The sequence below is a fragment of the Bos taurus genome, chromosome 9 (assembly GCF_002263795.3).
Source record: "Bos taurus isolate L1 Dominette 01449 registration number 42190680 breed Hereford chromosome 9, ARS-UCD2.0, whole genome shotgun sequence".
Classification (NCBI taxonomy): domain Eukaryota; kingdom Metazoa; phylum Chordata; class Mammalia; order Artiodactyla; family Bovidae; genus Bos; species Bos taurus.
This window is the reverse complement of record NC_037336.1, coordinates 98081368-98105200: the sequence shown is the minus strand read 5'-3', so window position 1 is coordinate 98105200 and position 23833 is coordinate 98081368. Positions and strand designations below refer to the sequence as shown.

The window sequence follows — 23833 nt, the reverse complement described above, 5'->3', positions numbered from 1 at the left end:
CAATTAATGCGAAAGATATTTAAATTAAAAAAATTTTTTTTGACTCTTAATTTATGAATAAAAATAAACGAGTGTGTTCCTTTTTGGCACTTTTGGAAGGTAGAAAAGAGAGGAATGTGGCCACAGAAAACTGTGTGCTGTATGTTGTGAGCTTTGCTGACCTGCTAAAATACTGTGTATGATAGATGCCCTCACTACCTCCCATCCTTCTCTATGAAGTAGAAGCTATTAAATTTGCTAAAAGTCATAACTAATAATTATTATCCGTAGAGGCAATAATGACAAAGGAACACAGCTGCATGAGTTCTTTGGCTTATCAAGAGAAAAATGAGACCAAGTGTTTCCCTAAAGGACTAGTTAACTCCCAGCATAGGAGGGTGGATGAAGGAGTGAGTATGCCAGTTAGAGAGACTGGCTGGGGGAATGGGATTTTCCCTGCCTTGCCTTGCAGTATCTGAATCTGATAAGAAATAATGGGATGTATTAAATTTTTAGTAAAATTTGCTCAGTTTTGATAGGATTTATTTACAAGAGAGAATAAGGAAATGGAAGTATTCCATAAAAACTTTACCACCAAGCATTGCACAAATACAAAGGTGTAAATTAACTCATTCTCTTAAAATGATAAATTGGTCTTAGATGAACTAAGAATGGTAAAAGGTTCTTCTTTACCTGCTGAGTAATTTGCCCATGTGGTGTAGGGATTTTGTATCTCAAGAATAATTTTCTCAGCTTTGTGTTGATCTCATCATGTCTTTGATTGTTTACAAAGACAAAATAAAACAAATGCATGCAAACAACAGCAAAGATTGATAAACAGTGATTCCTCCCTTGTGAAGAACCAAAGTTTCCATATACTCCTGTGCCTTCTTTTTTTTTTTATCTTGATAAATAACCAAGCATTGTTTTTCATGCTCCCATGCGTCTATCTTAATTAACCAAGAAAAGCTTTTTTGCCAATTCTTGATTTGGCCTTCCTTAGATTTGGTGTGAAATTTAGAAAAAAATTTTTTTCTTTTATGCTGAAAACTGTCTTTGCATTTTTCCAGAGGACCTCTGGACAATCAGAAAGATTATTCTTTCATTTTGTAAGTAGAAAGATAGGAAGAAAATATGAGGTTTGTTTGGTGGTTCTATGTTTCTTAATTAACTCAAGCTGTCATAAGAGCTGCATAGGTTAAGTTGTCAATATGAAAAGATGGTCAAACTTCAATAGGTTAAGATTGTAGAAGCAAAATATTATTTACTTATATACATATTTTATAGATAGTACACATTTTGCAAAGGCCCTGGATATTTGTCAGTGTCCCTGGTATATTTTTAACTCACAGAGGAAATGATTATGAAATAGTTATGTGTTCTATCCCACGTGTTAATTTTACTCTTGTTCGTTGTGATATTATTGGTTACTATAATAAGTTAACGACAGTAATGAGTCTCTTTATCAAACACTTGTTCTTTCTAGTGCTTGCTTGATGGCTCTGCTATAAGCTATAGGTTAGAATTTGTACTTTCAACAAGGAAGAGTCTCAGAATCTATGGGAGGAACGGTACCGCACGGTGGGCTACTTCACTTCAGTGGACAAGTTTGAGAGCAGGCTTCCAAGAGGGCACTGTTAGAAATGCTCAGACTAGACCAGGGCCCGAGGCAGGGCTTCTGGGTCTTCCTTCAGTCCAGCAGCAGATGAAATGATATCCGGTGGAGTGAGACTTAATCACCAAGGACTGAATGAACTGATGAGAGAAATTTATTTGGACATTGTTGGTACTGTTTGAATGGTGTATTCTTCATGGTTCTGTGAGGAAGCCCTTTCTCTTTCTTGAGATGTCTTTAAGTTTCAGTGTAATAGACTTTAGTGTGGTAAACTGAAGTGTTTTAATGGTATCTGATTTTCACTTGTCCCGTAGGATTCAGAAATGACAATTTTACTGATATTTGTTACTTGGCAATCTAATTATTCGTGAATAGATTCGTAAGAATCTTGCCCTCTTTTTACCAGAATGTAGTTGGAAAAATCAATTGTGCAGCTAATACAACTTTTGAGAGTGATTGTCATTGAATCAGGTATGAATCACTCACTATTAGAGAGAGGTACTCCCTTGGAAGCCTGTATGAAGACCAATGTGGTTTAATGCCTACAGAGTCCTCCCAAGAACCTTGGCGTAGAAACTGGCTTACACGGTGCCAGCCTCATAACTTGTGTGGTCCCCTGCCAGATCAGAGAGCTGAGAAAATTTTGGAATCCAAGAAGAGAAGAATACACCCAGATGCATAGACCAAGGTGAAATCTGTTGGGGAAAGTCTCTTGGACTTGGTCTTCTAGACTCACAATAAAAACATAATTGAGGATTTAAGAATCTAATCCTGTAAGAGACACTAAACAAAAAGTGCAGAGAAAAGTTAATTCTCAATCCTTCATAGTTACTCAGTACTGTAAGGCCCCAAATTTGCAGAGTAAACTCAAGAAGACTCGTATTTTTAATCAGGACCCTCGCTGCATTGCATCTCTGAATAATTAGGTTAAACCTAATGAGGCTAGACTTTCTGTTTAAAGAACAATCTGTGGGGATTATTTATGATCAAGGGGTAAGAATATCAGAACAATCTTCTGAAGAATAGAAATGGGCAGGCACTGCTGGGCGTTCCTTCAGTTCAGTGTAGGCTTTGTCCTTTGATTTTCTGTTTTCTGACCTGTTTCATAACTGTAGGGGAAGAGGTCAATATATAGATTATGATATGGTAGAGATGCAGGTACTTCCTGCCTGGTGGAAAAGATGATTTAAAAATGTATCATTTATTGCCCCATTGGACATTAACTCATTTTGTAACAATTAGAGCAATCGTAGCACTACTTTTTAAAATTGATTGTAAGCACCTTGCTCTTCAAGTTCCCATTTTAACTAATTTTAACATCTGTTTTCCTCATTAATTACTGAGTATATAAAATTTTTGACATGTGTTTATTTGACATTTACATGTAAGTCACAGTTTTACCTTTTCAACAATTGTTCTTTACTAGGCCTGAGCAACTGGGGAATGGTGGTGCCATTTCCCCAAGTAGAGCATTCTAAGGAATAAACAGGTTGGGATAAGCATGAGATTATGGAAAATATAAAATACACTGTTTTAGAATATTTAATGCAAAACAGGTCTTTGTTTCCTTGAGAATGTTTATAGTGGTGTGAAGCAAGATGACCTCGAGGCAGACGGGCAGGCCTGACCTAGTTAGCGGCAGAACCACAGAGGTGTGGAGAGAGGTGTGTGCGTGGTGGGGCGTCTATAGATGTAGACAATCTGTTGCCTTTCCTGTTTCCTTAATAAAAAATTTTCTTCAGTTGGTCTAAACAGTTTTTTTTTTTTTTTTAGTCTAGCCTATCTGTTCTTGTGCGTTCTCAGTCTCTCAGTTGTGTCCAATTCTTCGTGACCCCGTGGATTATTGTCCGCCAGGCTTCTCTGTCCTTGGGATTTCCCAGTCAAGATCACTGGAGTGGCTTGCCATTTCCTACCCCAGGAGATCATCTCCACCCAGGGACTGACACTGAGTCTCCTGTCTCCTGCACTGGCGGGACGATTGTTTACCACGTGTCATCCATCTATACTAACATATTAAATCCTGAAAGAGTTGTTTGAAAGCTTTTCATTCATTCTGTGCCTCAAAGAGTTGAACAGTAGTAACAACCATTTTGGGATATTGTTGTTTTACTTTTATTGTTAGGCATAAAGGAAAATAAATAATGTGGAATTCTTTACAGAGGGAAATACAGTGTGTACTGAAACAAATTACAAGTTGAGAAGGAAATTCACATTTCAGCAATTCAGAATTTGTCTTTTTTTTTTTAGCTGATCATGAATGAAACTGAAAGAGACTATGAAAGAATCTGAAAACATCATCTGCACTGATTGTATTGTAGCACTTGGAGTTGTTAGAGATGCTTTCTTCAAGCAGTTTTAGTCTTGTCATCCATTGGCTTGAAAATCCAGTTTTGTGCAGAAAAATATTGCGCAAATTAGAAATTAATGCATAAAAATTAATACTGATGAAGTAAATTTAAGAACAAGTGACATAAGTTAGTGACTTTTAAGGAAACTAAATGAAGAAAAACGTGTTTCTCATTAACCTAACAAATGACCCAAATTTACAAGGATTTGCTAACATTTTAAGTTAAGGTACTGTTTCACTATTTAATTTTATAAATAATAGGTAGTTTCTAGGGAAGGAGAGAATACAGAAGTCAAATATGAAATTGTAGTTTTTCATTTCTTCCTAATTTCAAGCTAGAGATTCTGTGTGAATTGAATTAACTTCTCTGGGACTCACATTAAGGCTAAGTAGAGGTGAAAGCTTAAGAGTTGGTCCAGTCCTGACGGGAAACCTGTGTGTCCAGCTTCCACTCACTTCTGTCCACTTTGCTCAGGGGTTCTTATCATAAGCCTCTTCTGGGTGTTAGAATTCTTGAGTTATGAGGGATGTCTGGCCCCATTTGAAGTGTATGTGTGTGTGTGCATCTGTGTTTATTGCAGATTTGATGCCCTGGGATCTCAGTCTAACCGTCTGTGTCTCTAGCCACATTTTGCTTCTCCACGTCTTCTCTTCTCATTGATGTTTGCACTACACGCGTCCTATGTCACTGTTTACACAGTCGAGGTCTCTTGAGAAGCTTCAGAGACAGTTAGGATCTGCACGTGTTTGCCCAATAAATCCCTTAAGATGCCTTGAACAAGGCAGCGTGTTACCTTTAATGATCTCTTTATCACCCTTGAACAGTTACCTTGTTGGTAAAATAGAGGTTTGAAACCTTCTTTGTTGGTTGGTTTTCTACATTGCTCCACAACAGAGGGAGAGAGCTCAACAATTTCAAAGCCATAATTTAGCCAAAGATGTGTTGCTCTTCTTATGTATTTGTGTTGAGTATTTATTTCATGTCAGATTAGTAGAATAAATTTATGTGGCTGAGATTTTTTTTTTTTCTGGTGACTTGTTTCCACAGGAGATTAAAAAAAAAGATGTATTGTCCAATAGTAGGAGCATATGAAAATTATAGTAATTTAACATTAACTTTTTTTGTGAGCAAATTGTATGGATATTTAAGTAATATGGAACTGTTACTGAGATTTAGAAAGTGTCAAATAATTGACTTTTATTATAATTTCCACTGTGTTTCAGGCACAGCACTGTGAGTACTGAAGTATTTAGTTCTTAATGGAATGCCTTGTACCCAGGATGCCTTGTAGCTTGTTATTTGTTCGTTTGGGAGTCAGATTTTTCTGTGAACATCCCTGATGCCTTTCTGATTTAGAGCTGATATTGCTACTAACTGAGTGAACATAAGGAATTGAGATTGGTAGAGTAGGTCTGAAGAGTAGGTCATATTTCGTGAATTTCAGCTAGACGCATCACACGAAATGGATCAGGTCCCCAGTCCCTGAAATCTGAAATTAGTCATGTGCTTGAGGTATTTACATGTACAAGGTAACAGATCCTCTGGTGTAAAACAATCAGTGGAATCATCAGAGACGATTAAGTATCATCAATTTGTTTTCCTTTGAACTTTATGTGATTATCACTGAGAATCAGCAAACTCTTAAATCATAATGACGGTTTGAAAAATCTGTCAGCCAAATTAAGAAATAAAATTCCTTGGAAGAGCAATGCAAATTAAGAGTTATTTAAATAAAGATTTAATAACAAGGTGAGGTAATGTGACAAAGCTCTACTATTATAGAACATTTGAGATATAGGGTAAGAAAAGCATCATTAACAGATAATGGTCTCACGCACAGTCAAGCAAACTCAAGTCTGATGCTTTTGAGCCATCACTCATAATCATATTGATGACTTTACCCTAAAAGTCAAGTCCTTCTGTGGCACTGACTTGATTTTTATGAATGGTCAAACATCAAGAAGGAGAAGGAGGCGGGGTATGAGGGGGAGAAAGAGAGTGATAGAGATGGAATTGAATTATTATTATTACTGAATTATATATTTGGTAAATTGGATACATGGCTCAGAGTGCAGTTGACTGCCCTTCCCAAGACCCAAGGTTGTGTCTTTCCCATATTAAAAACATGTCTGAGGCTACTCTGTTAACTGCTGTGTGTGAAACTTGGCTCTTGTGAGCACACAGGACTGGCTTGCATGAAAGGGAGAAATCAAGGTAAACTATAGAAGATGCTTTGTTCTTTGATAGATGCAAAATAGTTAAGGGAAGAGTACAGTATTTCAATTTAAAAATATCATAGAATTATAGAAGCTGAAAGGAATAGAAAACTTCAGTATTACAAATGAGGCAGTTGGAATCTAGGAGGATTTATTTATTTATTTATTTATTTTTGTTGTTGTTATTAGCTTTTATTTATTTATTTTTTATTTATTTTTAAAAATTTTTTATTTTATTTTTAAACTTTACATAATTGTATTAGTTTTGCCAAATATCAAAATGAATCCACCACAGGTATACACGTGTTCCCCATCCTGAACCCTCCTCCCTCCTCCCTCCCCACACCATCCCTCTGGGTCGTCCCAGTGCACCAGCCCCAAGCATCCAGCATCGTGCATTGAACCTGGACTGGCATCTCGTTTCATACATGACGTTTCACATGTTTCAATGCCATTCTCCCAAATCTTCCCACCCTCTCCCTCTCCCACAGAGTCCATAAGACTGTTCCATACATCAGTGTCTCTTTTGCTGTCTCGTACACAGGGTTATTGTTATCATCTTTCTAAATTCCATATATATGCATTAGTATACTGTATTGGTGTTTTTCCTTCTGGCTTACTTCACTCTGTATAATAGGCTCCAGTTTCATCCACCTCATTAGAACTGATTCAAATGAATTCTTTTTAATGGCTGAGTAATACTCCATTGTGTATATGTACCACAGCTTTCTTATCCATTCATCTGCTGATGGACATCTAGGTTGCTTCTAGGAGGATTTATTTAATTGAATAAAGATTTGTCTGCCACTGTCGTGTCAGCCATTGGTGGTGATACAAGCTAAATAAGACACAAAATTTTGCCATAAGAGACGTGCGGTCTGGAAGGAGAGAGTCATGAGAGTGTACCTTTACAATTGCAAGTGATCCAGGCTGAAGTAGAAATTGCAGAGAGACTTTCCAGAGGCCACGGTCTCAGCCCCCAGGATGTACCCCTGGCGTTCCGGCCTTAAGGAACAGCCAGAACCAAGGGTAAAAGCGGAAATGCACACCCGCTGTTCCAGGACTTGAAGGAAATTCAGGCTCCTCTGTGGTCTGTTTCTAAATGCTAGTTAGTTCTCTTGCCTCTGTGCCTTGTAACAGTTTCTTCATGCACGGAGTTCTCTTTATAACTATCTAGTTTCTCATAGAACATTTTCCACTTTTAATTATTTAGAAGCTATTTATTAATGTTTAGCAAACCATTGTTTATATGTCTCTCCTACTTAGGGTATTTGGGGCAATGATGAAAAGTGGTTTGCCATATTTATTCTCTTGTTTAGTTTGGCACAAGTGGTCTTCTTCCCTCTGTCACTTCATTCTGCCATCCCAGGAACATTCCAGGTGCAAGGGGGAGAGAGACCCTTATAGGGCTGCTGGCACTAGCAGTGGGGTTCTTTGGACACTGCATTCAGTGAGTGGGAGCCGAAACCAGGCAATCTGCAACCTCCAGTTCCATATGCATTCTTATGATTTCTGCAGTGAAAAATCAGCCAAATTGTATGAAGTTTTATAAATCTGGTTTTATTAACAATTGAACTTCTCTAGAAGCTAGAGTCTTAGGAGTTATGATCTTTATTTTCCCAAGGAGTAAAATGGATCCATTCACTTAAGAGTTTAGGTTTAGTCACTAACTCACGTCCGACTCTTGCGACCCCATGGTCTGTAGCCTGCCAAGGTTCCTCTGTCAATGGGATTTTCCAGGCAAGAATACTGGAGTGAGTTGCCATTTCCTTATCCATGGGCTATTCCCAATCTGGGGAACAAACCAGGGTTTCCATCATTGCAGGAAGACTCTTTACTGACTGAACCACCAGGGAAGCCCCCACTAAAGGGTTTAGTCTGATTTCAAACCATGAGACCATTGTAGTACTTACCTGGGTTGCCATAAGGAATAGCAGTGAAATGCTGAGAGATGGATATAAAAGATGGATATATAAAAAGTTAATATGCACATAACATATAACTTAAGTATTGAAAGTTAATACTACTAATATTTTAAATAAAACAATCCTTCTCACATAGGATTGCACCTACCAAATCCTTTGAATGTTAGTTTTGCTTATGTTTTCCAGAAAAATTTCTGTAAAATATGTTCTATTATGGAGAAGTTAGCTTGATTATTTTTTTATTACATTCAGTTCAGTTCAGTTGCTCAGTCGTGTCTGACTCTTCGCAACCCCATGAATTGCAGCACGCCACGCCTCCCTGTCTATCACCAACTCCCGGAGTCTATCCAAACCCATGTCCATGGAGTCAGTGATGCCATCCAGCCATCTCATCCTCTTTCGTCCCCTTCTCCTCCTGCCCCCAATCCCTCCCAGCATCAGGGTCTTTTCCAATGAGTCAACTCTTCGCATGAGGTGGCCAAAGTACTGGAGTTTCAGCTTCAACATCAGCCCTTCCATTGAACACCCAGGACTAATCTCCTTTAGGATGGACTGGTTGGATCTCTTTGCAGTGCAAGGGACTTTCAAGAGTCTTCTCCACACCACAGTTCAAAAGCATCAATTCTTAGTCGCACAGGTTTCTTCACAGTCCAACTCTCACATCCATACATGACCACTGGAAAAACCATAGCCTTGATTAGACGGACCTTTGTTGGCAAAGTAATGTCTCTGCTTTTACATATTCTATCTAGGTTGGTCATAACCTTCCTTCCAAGGAGTAAGCATCTTTTAATTTAATGGCTGCAGTCACCATCTGCAGTGATTTTAGAGCCCCCAAAATTAAAGTCTGACACTGTTTCCACTGTTTCCCCATCTATTTGCCATGAAGTGATGGGATCAGATGCCATGATCTTCGTTTTCTGAATGTTGAGCTTTAAGCCAGCTTTTTCACTCTACTCCTTCACTTTGATCAAGAGGCTTTTTGTTCCTCTTCACTTTCTGCCATAAGGGTGGTGTCATCTGCATATCTGAGGTTATTGATATTTCTCCCGGCAATCTTGATCCCAGCTTGTGCTTCCTCCAGCCCAGCATTTCTCATGATGTGCTCTGCATAGAAGTTAAATAAGCAGGGTGACAATATACAGCCTTGACGTACTCCTTTTCCTATTTGGAACCAGTCTGTTGTTCCATGTCCAGTTCTAACTGTTGTTTCCTGACCTGCATACAGGTTTCTCAAAAGGCAGGTCAGGTGGTCTGGTATTCCCATCTCTGTCAGTATTTTCCACAATTTATTGTGATCCACACAGTCAAAGGCTTTGACATAATCAGTAAAGCAGAAATAAATGTTTTTCTGGAGCTCTCTTGCTTTTTTAATGATCTAGCAGATGTTGGCAATTTGATCTCTGGTTCCTCTGCCTTTTCTAAAACATTTATTACATTAGACTATTTTATTAGAGTATTTTCTTGTATTTTTTATATTATGATGAACAAACTGAATTTTTGTTTCAGTCACGGTTTTGTCTATCATTTCAATTTTTGTGTCTGTCTTATTTACACATTTCTCTTTCTTATTATAGTTACACAAAATCAATATCAATTCTTACAGTATCCTTTTAAAAGGGACCCCCACCCCCACCCCCACCCCCCGCCCCCCAGGCAGGTCACGGGGTTAACACTTCAGCTTCCTGTTGGAAGAGCTGGTTACTGTAGTATAAGGACAGTTGGTCTTCCATCTGTAAGTGATTGTTGACCGTTGTAATTTAATTTTGGCATTTAACTTATTTGTTGTTGTTCAGTTGCTAAGTTGTGAACAACTCTTTTCGACCCCGTGGAGTGCAGCACTCCAGGCGTCTCTGTCCTTCACTATTTCCCAGAGTTTGCTCAAACGTAGGTCCACTGAGTCAGTGATGCTGTCTAACCATCTTATCCTATGCTGCCCTTTTCTCCTGTTGCCCTCAATCTTTCCCAACATCAGGGTCTTTTCCAATGACTTGGCTCTTTGCATCAGGTGGCCAAAGTATTAGAGCTTCAGCTTCAGCATTAGTCCCTCCAATGACTATTCAGGATTGATTTTCTTTAGGATTGACTGGTTTGATCTCCTTGCTGTCCAAGGGACTCTCAAGAGTCTTCTTCAACACCGCAGTTCAAAAGCATCAATTCTGTGCTCAGCCTTCTTTACAGTCCAGTTCTCACACCCATACATGACTATTGGAAAAACCATGGCTTTGACTATATGGACCTTTGTTGGTAAAGTAGTGTCTCTGCTTTTTAATATGCTGTCTAGGTTTGTCATAACTTTTCTTCCAAGGAACAAGCGTCTTTTAATTTCATGGCTGCAGTCATCATCTGCAGTGATTTTTGGAACAGCCCAAAATAAAGTCTGTGACTATTTCCATTGTTTCCCCATCTATTTGCCATGAAGTGATGGGACTGTATGCCATGATCTTTGTTTTTTGAATGTTGTTTTAAGCCAGTTTTTTCACTGTCTTCTTTCACTCTCATCAAGAGGCTCTTTAGTTCCTCTTAGCTTTCTGCCCTTAGAGTGGTATCATCTGCATGTCTGAGGTTGTTGATATTTCTCCTGGCAATCTTGATTCCAGCTTGTGAGTCATTCAGTCCAGCATTTCACATGATGTACTCTACATATAAGTTAAATAAGCAGGTGACAATATAAAGCCTTGACATATTCCTGTCAGGATTTGGAACCAGTCCGTTAAACTTACAGACTTCTTAATACAGCAGACTAGAACTTTATAAGGACAGAAGTAGGTGACATGACACGAAGTTTGCTCTGACAAAGCAGATGACTCTGCTCTAAAGCTTTTGTTTTTCTCTAGAACGTAGATCACCGTCCCCTTCAAATACCATAGAAGTTTTCAGACCATCACTTGGTGGCTGCAAAGTCTTGTGGCCAGTCATATTTGAATGAAGTTTTGGCAAATGATGATAATTCTACCAAAGGACTTAAGAATCAGTATCTATAATTTCCTGGTTATACTAGTCAGTTTGACCAAAGTCTTTAAAATGTGGCCAAGTGGTTCTATAAAACTTATGTTGATTCCTATTGATTTTTTTTTTTTTTTGCTTTACAAGTTAGCAGTTCTGAATACTGTTTTATTCTGGATACCTATCAGCAGTTTGGGACCTGCCTCTGAACACATTTATTAGACAGTGCACAATGTATTGATGTCTTATTGCATATGTGGTGAAAGGGAGGGAATGAACAAAGTGGCCTTTTAAAATACTGGCAGAATTCAAGGCCATTTAGTGTGAGATGGAATATTGCAATAAAGAGATCTTTGCCTCTGAATATACAAGATTCATGGTAGAATCAGTTATTGGAAATAGAAATATCTTAATTCTCCATTACATGTTTTTCCCCAGATAATAGTCACATCTTAGGAAAGAGATTTTAGATAATGATCACCTCTACCATGTCAAATGTATACTGAATTGTCAGTGATTGATGTTAATATTGATGACTGCTTCTAATCAGGCTAAATGGGAAGATGCTCAGATTTAGGATCATTTTAAAATAGCTTTAATTACTAAGTTCTATTAGCAGTTTGGGTAGCCTGGGAAATCAAAGTAATTGATATTAGTTTTTCTAAAGATCTGTGCAGTATTAATAAGAAGAAAACATCTTAGGTTGGCAGGACAATGAAAAGCTTAGGGAACAGTTTACAGTTGTTTTAGTTAAAAAGGCTTTTTGGATATCTACTAATTATTTGATATATTCAGTAATTTTTAAATTATTTTTATACACTATTGCTATATGATTTAAAGTGATAACAAATCAATGTGTTTACTGTACAGGTAAGACACTTACTGGAGTTGAAAGGTATAGACATTATATTTCAACAAATACCTTCAGACCTGTGTGGGCAGTTGATGCAGGTGATGAATCAGGCATAATTCTGGTCCAGTAGGAATTTACACTGGCCCATAGAGTTTCTCCAGTTGAACAAAGAACGGAACATATAAAAATTCCTGGGAGGGCTAGAAGTCAAGATTTTATTAGGGTTTAAATACTTTTAAAGTTTTAATTTTGTATCATTTCCTCTACTATGCTATCCAACTGCTTGTACTTTAAAAATTAATTATAATTCTAGATTTATTATATGACAGAATTCAAGTTTAATTCTATCATTGTTTAAAGTAGATGTCCCAAATTAGATATGGCTTATATAAAATAGATCATTTTTTTTAAGAGCTAATTGCTTTCTGTATTAGAAACTGTTATTACAACATTTTAATGTCTGTCTGCCACATCTTGTGCTTGAGGCTGCCAGGTTTTAATGAAGAATTTTTAAATGTTGATTAAAATAAAACTTGCAATATTTTGGTCTGCTGAAACTTTTATCAAGCAATTAACATTAATTTAAATGTAAAGCATCATTCCTTTAAATACGTATATGTCATGTTGTATATCCAGTCATCTGCCATATATGCTATTAAAAAATATAAATGCCCTCAACAATAGTTAAAACAAAAATGTATGAAAAGAGGAATATATTTTTAGGGAAACAATATGGTTAGTAAGAAGTAGCCACTGTAGAACCTATTCAGTGGTTTATAGGTAATTAGCAGAAGGACTGCAAGACCATGTGGTCAGGCATTATATATTAGCTATTTTTTCACACCAGAAAAAGTTACAAAATTGAGTTTGACTTAATAAACTTATGGACAGGGAGGCCTGGCGTGCTGCAGTCCATGGGGTCGCAAAGAGTCAGACACGACTGAGCAACTGAACTGAACTGAACTGATATTTAAATGAAAATGTATAGCTTCATTTATTAAATGAGACCAGTTCAAAAAAAAAAAAAAAACTTTTATTTATTTATTGCATTCTCTGATGAGCTAGAATATAGTTTATAAATATGACAACATTTTGGGGTTATTTTAGGGTATGTTTTAATGTATAAATAAAAAAAAGCAACAGCAGAAGTGTTTTCTTGTATCTGATTTGGGGCAGTAGGAAACCGGTGAAATATCGAAGTATTCTTTTTCCATTTGTTGTGGCCCATTATCTCAACTCGGAGAAGGCAGTGGCACCCCAGTCCAGTACTCTTGCCTGGAAAATCCCATGGGCGGAGGAGCCTGGTAGGCTGCAGTCCGTGGGGTCTCGAGGAGTAGGACACAACTGAGCGACTTCACTTTCACTTCTCACTTTCGTGCATTGGAGAAGGAGATGGCAACCCACTCCAGGGTTCTTGCCTGGAGGATCCCAGGAATAGGGGAGCCTGGTGGGCTGCTGTCTATGGGGTTGCATAGAGTCGGACACGACTGAAGTGACTTAGCAGCATTATCTAAATTAATGCTGAAATAATTAGCTTTAAATTAGTCATTTGATAGTGATCCCAGCATGGAGTTTTCATATGGGAAAGTACTTGTGAAATAGTACAGGGGATACTATTTTAGTACAACTACCTTACAGAGATACCTTTACTGGAGTTAAAATTAAACATTATAAAGGACTGATGGCGATAACATCAGTTTGAACTGAACTAAGGCTGTTGTTACTAAAGCATACATTGGATCCTTATTCATGTAAAGGAATACACTGATTGTTGAACTATGCTTAAAAAAATTAAGTCATTTCAGATTTTTTGTTATTGTATAATAATTACTATATATTAGGATTATTTCTTTCCTATCTTATCTGCTATGAACTAGCTTCTCCATTCAAGACAGGAGCTCTACCATTTCCAAAACCTGATTACTAATGCTTTTTAGAACAGATGACCTTGTCTTCTGTTTCCCAGAAAGAGACTATCACCTCTGAGATGTTCTATCTTTAATAAGACTTTCTACTCCATCATTTCTTGACTGTTAATTAGGGACAGCAATACCCTATGAATGATGCTGGCTTAATTAAGGAAACGTGTAAGAAAGTATACACTAAAAATCTGGCACACACTGAGTACTCAGTAAAGGATAGTCTTCCCTCCTTCACCTTCAGCGTTATTTCTGTTTGATTTTGCTTCACCATTACATCTCCTCTCTTTGCTGTCTAAAATGTATTTATCTTCAGTGTCTTCTACACGGTGGTCTAGACAACTATACTGCAGTTTCCTCTGTCTCAGTTTCCAACTCCACTTTGCCCTTAAGCAGCTGTCATTTATTTCCTTTGTGTCATCGTCATGAAAACTTGCAGAAAGAATGACCTTTGTTCTCTTTCTTACACTCCCATTCATTCCTGATTTCCTGAAAATCTGGATTCTATTCCACTGTCAAATTTATGTCACCAATGGCTTCCTTCTTGCTTATAATCAAAGACTTTTATAGTTCTTACATGTTCGATTATGTTTGACCTTATGACATTATGTCCACTCCCTAAAGCCCAGAGCTCAAATATCAATTCCTAGAAATTTTCCTTCGTCTTTAAGACATGTTTACTTCTGCCTTGAAGTTCTCATAGCACTTTCTACAGATTTCTCCTTAGTCAGTTTCAGATGATGTAATTATGTGTTTTTGTCTCAGTCTAGTGTGTTGTGAGTTCCACAGTGGGGACTTTGCCTTATCTATCCTGAAGTTCCCCCTTCAGGGTATCCTGAATACCCCCTTACGACTAGTGGTAACCATCAGGTATATGACACTACTGGTAATTATCAAATATTTGAAGTTTTTTGACTTGTTCAAAATTTGAAAGGTCAGTTTCTCTCTCTCTCTCTCTCTTTTTTTAATGAATGTTTCCTAGAATATAATGCTGCTGGAGACAAGTGTGATGGTACTATATTTTAATCATCCCATGCTCAGATAATTTTTCAGAATATCCATAGAGTGTTCTAGTTTAGATTTCAGTCATCTGTGAAATAATGAGAGTAGAAATTCATAAGCAAGTATTTCTTCTCTGATTAGTTCGAGAGTTGATCTCAAAGGTATTGTGGCTTATTTTGAGGGGAAAGGTTTTTTGAAAGCAAGAAAAAAAAATCATGCTATCTGTGAACGGTCTTGAAAGTGAAAGTTGTTTAGTCATGTCTGACTCTTTGTGACCCCATGGACTATAGCCTGCCAGGCTCCTCTGTCCATGGAATTCTCCAGGTCAGAATACTGGAATGGGTAGGCGTTCCCTTCTCCAGGGGATCTTCCCAACCCAGGGATCAAATCCAGGTTTCCCACAAATCCACATAAAGAGGATTCTTTACCATCTGAGCCACCAGGGAATAGTGTAGTCAGTCTCTACTTTTCAAATCATAGCATTACAGAAGTACATTAAAATTGTTTTGTTTAAAACTTCACATTTGTTTTGCCATTAAAAACAAACATGAAAATGGTAACTCCTCCAGTCAGCATACAAAAAACAAAAAAAGAAAAAAAAGCATGTTAACCCATAATGTACCAGAAATACCTTGCTCATCATGGGAAAAACAGGTTCTGCATTTTATCTTTGGTCTTAAGTAATACTGCTTTGCTTTGGCAACATGAGTGGGGCTTTTCCTAGCACCTGCTCAGCTGAAACACGTCCTTCATTAGTCAAAATCTGTCAGTCCTGTGCAGTTCAAGACGTGCTTTGAGCTGTGATATAATTTATCTATTAGAGAAAACGGGCTCCAAGTCTTTCTTGCAAGTTGTTACTAATGAAGCAACTGGAATAAATTTCCCAGTGCTTTTGCCTTTCCTATTTTCATTTGTTACAAAGGAAATTGTCACTTCTTCCTGGAAATATAGAGATGATGATTTTTTAGGAAGACACTGTGAAATGGATAGTAATTTTCAAGGCTTTGCAACTTTGTAAGTAAACAAATAAGGTGTATATACATGTATGTATATGCATGTGTTTATGCACATGCACACTAGTGGTGGTGATGTGCTGTGGAGAAAAAAGTCAGCAAGGAAGGAACCTACAGAGCGTAGTAAATGATGAGGACGCTGCTTTACAATTTTAAATCATCCAAATGGCAACCCACTCCAGTGTTCTTGCCTGGAGAATCCCAGGGACTGGGGAGCCTGGTGGGCTGCCGTCTATGGGGTCGCACAGAGTCGGACACGACTGAAGTGACTTCACTTATTCAAGTCTCGCTAAGACAATGATATTTGAACAAAGACAATTCTCTTCATCTTTGACTTCTAGAGGGGTGGACGTATATATTGACTGTCAGGCTGCCATGTCAAGACCAGACAAAACCAAGCTCAACATTACCCATCCCCAGGTTAAAACCACTGAGTGAAAAGACATGTTTGGAGCTGAAAACTGGTAACATAGCATGAGACACTTGACATCAGGTCCTCATTTTAACATTGTCCTTAATCTGGTTGTAATCTGCCCATCAGTCAGGCTAGTCTATGCTGCAGTAGTGATGGATCCAGTGGCTTCACCACTATTGATTTATTCCTTGCTCAATTACCTGTTCCTTGTAGACTGGCATAGTATTGTTGGTGCTATCTTTGCCCTGGGATGAGCTGGTCCTATCTAGGCTACATCCAACCTACAGCAGAGAGAAGGGAAGTCTTGCCCACCTCTTTTGTCCCATGTCATCAGTCAAAGCAAGCCATTTGTCCAAGCCTGGTCTGAGTGAAGAAAGGACAGGCCCAACAGGAAGTGGAAGCAAACACTAATTATATTTCCCACTCTTTGCAGTTTAATTTTATTTCCCTTCAAACTCCAAAAAAATGTCATTTTCCACTTCATTACACAGATGCTCTCTTGTCACCTTGATGTGTCCTTTTCTCTAAAATCTGCCGGTGTTTCCCCGACTTTTGCTCGTCTTCCTCCTCAGTTTGCTTGTATATCGGTTATCCTCAAAAAATGCAGTTGAGGAAAATCTTCCCTATTTCCTCTGTGGTGCATCCACTTAAGTACTCCAACCTTTATTGATCTGCTACAGAATTAAGCACTCTGCATTTTGGCTTCAGCTTTATATGGGAATCACATTTGATCCTGGAGAGTAAAACTTGTGCCTTTTATGTCGCATGTGGCTAAGTGGTAAAGAATCTGCCTGCAATACAGGAGACGCAAGTTCAATCCCTGGGTCAGGAAGATCCACTGCAGAAGGGAATGGCAACCCAATCCGGTATTCTTGCCTGGAGAATCCCATGGACAGAGGAGCCTGGGGGGCTAAAGTCTATGAGGTCGCAGAGAGTCAGACATGACTGAGCACAAGCATTGATGTCACATGTGGCTCACAACAAGTGTCTCTACCATTTTGTTCAGTTCAGTTCAGTCACTCAGTCGATGTCTGTCCTCTATCGAGCCCATCTTTGCATGAAATGTTCCCTTGGTATCTCTAATTTTCTTGAAGAGATCTGTAGTCTTTCCCATTCTGTTGTTTTCCTCTATTTCTTTGCATTGATCGCTGAAGAAGGCTTTCTTATCTCTTCTTGCTATTCTTTTTTTTAAATAAATTTATTTATTTTAATTGGAGGCTAATTACTTTACAATATTGTATTGGTTTTGCCATACATCAACATGAATCCACCACAGGTGTACACGTGCTCTCCATCCTGAACCCCCCTCCCACCTGCCTCCCCATACCATCCCTCTGGGTCATCCCAGTGCACCAGCCCCAAGCATCCTGTATCCTGTATCGAACCTGGACTGGCAATTCATTTCATATATGATATTATACATGTTTCAATGCCATTCTCCCAAATCATCCCACCCTCGTCCTCTCCCACAGAGTCCAAAAGACTGTTCTATACATCTGTGTCTTTTTTGCTGTCTTGCATACAGGGTTATCGTTACCATCTTTCTAAATTCCATATATATGCGTTAGTATACTGTATTGGTGTTTTTCTTTCTGGCTTACTTCACTCTGTGTAATAGGCTCCAGTTTCATCCACCTCTGCATTCAGATGCTTATATCTTTCCGTTTCTCCTTTGCTTTTCGCTTCTCTTCTTTTCACAGCTATTTGTAAGGCCTCCTCAGGCAGCTTTTTCACATTTCTTTTCCATGGGAATGGTCTTGATCCCTGACTCCTGTACAGTGTCACGAACCTCTGTCCATAGTTCATCAGGCACTCTGTCTATCAGATCTAGTCCCTTAAATCTATTTCTCACTTCCACTGTATAGTCATAAGGGATTTGATTTAGGTCATACCTGAATGGTCTAGTGGTTTTCCCCACTTTCTTCAATTTAAGTCTGAATTTGGCAATAAGGAGTTCATGATCTGAGCCACAGTCAGCTCCTGGTCTTGTTTTTGCTGACTGTATAGAGCTTCTCCATCTTTGGCTGTAAAGAATATAATCAGTCTGATTTCGGTGTTGACCATCTGGTGATGTCCATGTGTAGAGTCTTCTCTTGTGTTGTTGGAAGAGGGTGTTTGCTATGACCAGTGCATTTTCTTGGCAAAACTCTATTAGTCTTTGCCTTGCTTCATTCCGTATTCTAAGGCTGAATTTGCCTGTTACTCCAGGTGTTTCTTGACTTCCTACTTTTGCATTCCAGTTCAGTTCAGTCCAGTTCAGTCGCTCAGTTGTGTCCGACTCTTTGCGACCCCGTGAATCGCAGCATGCCAGGCCTCCCTGTCCATCACCAATTCCCGGAGTTCACCCAGACTCACGTCCATCGAGTCAGTGATGCCATCCAGCCATCTCATCCTCTGTCATCCCCTTCTCCTCCTGCCCCCAATCCCTCCCAGCATCAGAGTCTTTTCCAATGAGTCAACTCTTTGCATGAGGTGGCCAAAGCACTGGAGTTTCAGCTTTAGCATCATTCCTTGCCGGGTTCCAGCCCCGGTGGATCCAGGGAATTCGAAGCGGGGACGGTGTCGGTGAACTGGATACAATAGCTTTAATTAAATATTAATTAGAGATATAAAGAGTAATAGAATGAGGATAGCTCAGTAGGAAAATTCAGTGGAGAAAAGAGGCTGAATAACTTGGTTTGCATGGAAAGCTAATAAAATTCCAAGGCCAGAAATTTACGTCACCTATGTAGGCCGCAGGTGTCCTCCCGTTCTCCGGAAGGAGAGGAGACACTAAGGCCTCCCCAGTCAGATCTTAGAAGCCCAGGCATAATTAGTAGGCTTAACGAGCCTCCACGTTCCAGATGGGAATTCAGCCAGAAGGTGAGAGAAAGAATGACATGGGGAGACCAAGCTTCAGTGAACAAGGCCTGCACTTTATTTTCCAAAGTAGTTTTTATACCTTAAGTTGTGCATAGAGTATAATGAGGGAAGGGGTAGAGTCAGCAGTAAGCCAGGCTTTCTTCCTGCAAACTTATCATATGCAAAAGTTTAGGTGATTTACATCATCTCTGGCCAAGAGGCCTGTTAACATTTTATGACCCTTTCTTCAGAAAACTTATTTTTCACTAAAGGTGATTATTCTAAAGTCAGGCACCACCCTCCGAAAGCATTAGATAAAGTTGCATTCCTATAGGGCAAAGGTGTGGTGGGCTATAATAAGAAAAAGAATTAACTCAAGCGTCCAAGGTTACAAACATTAAAGCTACTACTTACATTCCTATACACCAATTATATTAATCAATACACTCCCAGAGACACAGTAGGTAAGGGATATGGAAACTTAGCAGCAAACATTGGCCCAACAAGTGAAAAACCCTTCACCAATACGATTTCTAATCAATCTTTTAACTGCTCAAAGGAATCTGTTTAGGCAGTTTAGACAGGTTAAACTGTTTAGACAGTTTAGAACATCTCATGCCTCTCACAGTTGAGAGGCTGTGAACAATCACATGTGGCCAGAAGAACCTGTTCATGCAGGCTAGAGGACTTCCAAAGGAGTTTGTAGGTTGAAACATTATTGTCACGCACAGGAACTTTATTAACTGGAGCTGTAAGTTAACTCTTTTTCAGAGAGAGGTGGTGGGGGACAGCCCCCCATAAAGTCAGAGGTGTAGGTGAGAGCACAAAGCAGTAAAGTAGGCAGACTCTGGTTTTAGGGGTAGGCGCTCAAGAATTTCCAGGGGAACTCCTGAGGCTGGATCCCGCCTTTGAGTATGCCGAGCCTCCTTCCTCATGACCTTTGCCACGGGCGGAGTTCTTCACGCTGGCTCCCAGCATCTCCTTCCAAAGAAATCCCAGGGCTGATCTCCTTCAGAATGGACTGGTTGGATCTCCTTGCAGTCCAAGGGACTCTCAAAAGTCTTCTTCAACACCACAGTTCAAAAACATCAATTCTTCGGCACTCAGCCTTCTTCACAGTCCAACTCTCACATCCGTACATGACCACAGGAAAAACCATAGCCTTGACTAGACAAACCTTTGTTGGCAAAGTAATGTCTCTGCTTTTGAATATTCTATCTAGGTTGGTCATAACTTTGCTTCCAAGGAGTAAGCATCTTTTAATTTCATGGCTGCAGTCACCATCTGCAGTGGTTTTGGAGCCCAGAAAAATAAAGTCTGACACTGTTTCCACTGTTTCCCCATCTATTTCCCATGAAGTGATGGGACTGGATGCCATGATCTTCATTTTCTGAATGTTGAGCTTTAAGGCAACTTTTTCACTCTCCACTTTCACTTTCATCAAGAGGCTTTTTAGTTCTTCTTTGCTTTCTGCCATAGGGTGGTGTCATCTGCATATCTGAGGTTATTGATATTTCTCCCTGCAGTCTTGATTCCAGCTTGTGCTTCTTCCAGTCCAGCGTTTCTCTTGATGTACTCTGCATAGAAGTTAAATAAGCAGGGTGACAATATACAGCCTTGACGTACTCCTTTTCCTATTTGGAACCAGGCTGTTGTTCCATGTCCAGTTCTAACTGTTGCTTCCTGACCTGCATACAGATTTCTCAAGAGGCGGATCAGGTGGTCTGGTATTCCCATCTGTTGAAGAATTTTCCACAGTTTATTGTGATAAACACAGTCAAAGGCTTTGGCATAGTCAAGAAAGCCAGAAATAGATGTTTTTCTGGAACTCTCTTGCTTTTTCCATGATCCAGCAGATGTTGGCAATTTGATCTCTGGTTCCTCTGCCTTTTCTAAAACCAGCTTGAACAGCTGGAAGTTCACGGTTCACGTATTGCTGAAGCCTGGCTTAGAGAATTTTGAGCATTACTTTACTAGTGTGTGAGATGAGTGCAATTGTGCGGTAGTTTGAGCATTCTTTGGCATTGCCTTTCTTTGGGATTGGAATGAAAACTGACCTTTTCCATTCCTGTGGCCACTGCTGAGTTTTCCAAATTTGCTGGCATATTGAGTGCAGCACTTTCACAACATCATCTTTCAGAATTTGAAATAGCTCAACTGGAATTCCATCACCTCCACTAGCTTTGTTCGTAGTGATTCTTTCTAAGGCTCACTTGACTTCACATTCCAGGATGTCTGGCTCTAGATCAGTCCCCTATAATGAAAAGGACATCTTTTTTGGGTGTTAGTTCTAAAAGGTCTTCATAGAACCATTCAACTTCAGGTTCTTCAGCATTACTGGTTGGGGCATAGACTTGGATTACTGTGATATTGAATGGTTTGCCTTGGAAACGAACAGAGATCATTCTGTCGTTTTTGAGATTGTATCCAAGTACTGCATTTTGGACTCTTGTTGACCATTATGGCTACTTCATTTCTTCTAAGGGATTCCTGCCCGCAGTAGTAGATATAATGGTCATCTGGGGGCTTCCCTGGTGGCTCAGAGGGTAAAGCGTCTGCTTGCATTGCGGGAGACCTGGGTTCAATACCTGGGTCGGGAAGATCCCCTGGAGAAGGAAATGGCAACCCACTTCAGTATTCTTGCCTGGAAAATCCCATGGATGAAGAAGCCTGGAAGGCTACAGTCTATGGGGTAGCAAAGAGTTGGACACGACTGAGCAACTTCACTTTGAGTTAAATTCACCCATTCCAGTCCATTTTAGTTTGCTGATTCCTAGAATGTTGACATTCACTCTTGTCATCTCCTGTTTGACCACTTTCAATTTGCCTTCATTCATGGACCTGACATTCCAGGTTCCTATGCAATATTGCTCTTTACAGCATCGGACCTTGCTTCTATCACCAGTCACATCCAGAACTGGGTATTGTATTTGCTTTGGCTCCATCCCTTTGTTCTTTCTGGAGTTATTTCTCCGCTGATCTCCAGTAGCATATTGGGCACCTACTGACCTGGGGAGTACCCCTTTCAGTATCCTATCATTTTGCCTTTTCATACTCTTCGTGGGGTTCTCAAAGCAAGAATACAGAAGTGGTTTGCCATTCCCTTCTCCAGTGGACCACATTTTGTAAGACCTCTCCACCATGAGCCGCCCGTCTTGGGTGGCCCCACAGGGCACGGCTTAGTTTCATTGAGTTAGACAAGGCTGTGGTCCTAGTGTGATTAGATTGACTAGTTTTCTGTGATTATGGTTTCAGTTTGTCTGCCCTCTGATGCCCTCTTGCAACACCTACCATCGTACTTGGTTTTCTCTTACCTTGGGCGTGGGGTATCTCTTCACGGCTTCTCCAGGAAAGTGCAGCCATTGCTCCTTACCTTGGACGAAGGGTATCTCCTCACTGCTGCCTCTCCTGACCTTGAACCATTTTGTGACATGTTAGTTAACAAATTAGTTGCTGAAATATTTTCATTTTCAATAAGTATTTATGGAAAATATGTCTATATTAATTTCAAAACGTGAAGTCATAGTTTTTTTCCCCCTGCATGTATTTGGAGAGTGAATTTCAGTCTCCTTTGAGGAAAAGGCATCTTTGCTGTATCTCCAGTTCATAAAAACTAAGTTATGAGGCTTTTCAAATCCTCACCCCAACTTTCTTATGCAAAACAATTCCACTTTACTTCTTTGATATATTTATTTGGGGGCACCTATAAGTTTTCTTTTGAAAATTAGGTTCTTCTGTCACATTTTTAAAAAAATCACTTTTAAAATAGAAATAGATTAAGCCTTATTAGATATGCATTTTTATAGAGTTTTTTTTTTGTTTGTTTTTAATCACTGTAGCCTCTTGGGCACCAGCCTTGAGACTGAAGACAAATCGACATATTAATACATCAAAGCTAAACAGAAGGTGGGGTATGTTTTAAGATTAGCTTGTTCTTTGAAGGTGAGAGCTACTATTCTTCTGCCAGTTTCTAGCCTTGATGAACTCTCCTTGGAAAATGATTCATCTCTGTTGCCATTGGAAAAGAACCTTACTTTATTTTAATCTACTGCTTTTCCCTCAAGCTTCTGTTGCTTTTGTAAGTTTGAAACATAAAAAAAGAAATATTTAGTGTCAGGAAACTTAAGTGAACTTTAAATTCTAGAGTGTTTAGTGTACCAATGTTTGCACAGAATAAACCATTCATCTATGTAATTGCTAATTTCAGAAGTCCTTTGGAAGGTGTTATAAGGTATATATTCCTGTGAATTTAAGAGAAAAGCCAAGTTTTCCTTATAAAATCTCTGTATTAGAAATTTAAATTATTCTGTACAAGAATAATTTATTCCTTACCCAAAAAAACATTCTCAAATTGTATTCTCTCAAAGGTAAAATTTCCTGAATTCTCTTCTCAGCATCAGGCATTTATGACCCAGAGAAGCTTACATGTGAGAATTTAGAAAGAGGTTGATAGCAAAACTGATTACCATGCTTTTGGTTTAAGCCAGCAGACTAAACACAGTAGCCTAATTTCTTTTTTCCTATGATAGCATTAAAATAAAGAAACAGATTATTTTCCCCCCTACTGTGAAGTTCTACATGGAACATTGGAGAAAAAGTAGAAAAGGTGTCCAATAATGAAATTCATGAAACATTTACACATAAAATGCAACGTATCTTATTTGGCAGTTGTATGGGTCAACTGCCTGCTTTTCTGCTCACAAAGCCCAAGAGGAGTCTGGCAGTTGACATCCCTTTTATCCCATGGAGAGAGCTCTGGGG

The 23833-nt window shown here is 39.1% G+C and overlaps 1 protein-coding gene across 5 annotated transcripts in view; it reads left to right on the top strand.

The window, feature by feature from the left end:
- The window catches only part of PRKN (parkin RBR E3 ubiquitin protein ligase), a 1234790-nt gene that overhangs the window by 87394 nt on the left and 1123563 nt on the right, over positions 1-23833 (top strand). The gene's annotated exons all lie outside the window — the stretch shown is intronic.